Raw genomic sequence first — 1,656 nt, 5'->3', positions numbered from 1 at the left:
CCAAATATTAATATCTAGATCAAGAATAAGAAATTTAATAGACCGTAAGTTTCTGTCCAACAAATTAAGATAAGAATCAGCAGCTGAAGACCAGACAGGAGAATAATACTCAAAACAAGGTAGAATGAAAGAATTGAAACACTTCTTTAGAATAGATTGATCACCGGAAATCTTGTAAGACTTTCTCAATAAGCCATTTTTTTGTACAATTGGAGAAGACCCAGACCTAATGTTTTTCTCAAAAGTAAATTTGCTGTCGAAAATCACAACTAAAATTTTAAAAGTCATACAAATTTAAAGAAACGTTATCGATACTGAGATCCGGATGTTGAGGAGCCATCGTCATTGACCTACTTACGATCATACTTTGAGTTTTGTTAGGATTCAACCTCATACCCCATAATTTGCACCATGCACTAATTTTAGCTAAATCTCTATTTAGGGATTCACCAACCCCAGATCTACATTCAGGGGATGGAATTGATGCAAAGATAGTAGCATCATCTGCATATGCAACAAGCTTGTTTTCTAGGCCAAACTACATGTCATGTGTATATAGTATGAAATGTAATGGGCCAAGAACACTACCCTGTGGAACACCGGATATCACGTTCCTATACTCACTATGATGTCCATCAACAACTCTTTGCGATATATTACTTAAGAAATCAATAATAATGCTAAGAAACGACTCACCCATTCCCAACTGTTTCAGTTTGAAAACAAGGGCCTCATGAATAACACGGACAAAGACAGCATTAAAATCAAGGCCAATCATACGAACTTCCTGACCAAAATCAAGGGATTTCTGTACAGCATTGGAGATTGTAAGAAGGGCATCAAATGCTCCAAGACCTTTATGAAAACCAAATTGCAAACTAGGGAGTAGATGATTACCTTCAGCAAACCTATTAAGACGTTTTCCCCGAAGACGTTCAAAAACTTTAGATAATATGGGCTGTAATCAGTGGAACTTGAGCTACCACAAACACATTCACATAGAGGAGTAACATTACCAATTCTCCAACAAGTGCTGAAAGCTCCTCTTCTTGCTAACTTGCGCAAAATAACAGATAACTTTGGAGCTAAGAAATCTGCTGTCTTTATAAAAAACAAAGGAAAAGACCATTTAGGTCTACACCTCCATAAGCATCAAGGTCCATCAACAGAGCTTTAATCTCACGAGATCAAAAAGCTAAACTAGTTAGTTTGGCCTCAGGAAAACAGGAATGAGGAAGTTCAAGTTTTTCATTACTCTGTTTACTGTCAAAAACATCAGCCGAAAGGGTTGCCTTTTCCTTTGGACAGTGAGTGACTGAGCCATCTGGTTCAAGTAGAGGAGGAACTGTTGCATCTACACCAAAGATTGCAGATTTAAGGGTATACCACCATTTATGTTCCTGAGATGTACCAGAAAGGGTTTCTTTTATGGTTGAATTGTACTCCTTATCAGTGGAGGCATAAACACTCTGAGCAAAAGCTCGAACCTGAGTATAGTATTTCCAGGTCAAATCTGATCTGTTACCCTTCCAAAGGTGATAGGCCTCCTGCTTCTCCAAATAAGCACGTCTACAATCATCATTGAACCACGGTTTGTCCTTCACTCGGTACCTTAGCACACAAAAATGGATATGCTTATCAATTATGTTGACTAGA

Source organism: Palaemon carinicauda, chromosome 16, assembly GCF_036898095.1.
Source record: "Palaemon carinicauda isolate YSFRI2023 chromosome 16, ASM3689809v2, whole genome shotgun sequence".
Lineage (NCBI taxonomy): Eukaryota > Metazoa > Arthropoda > Malacostraca > Decapoda > Palaemonidae > Palaemon > Palaemon carinicauda.
The sequence above is the reverse complement of the archived record's forward strand: the minus strand, read 5'-3'. Positions refer to the sequence as shown.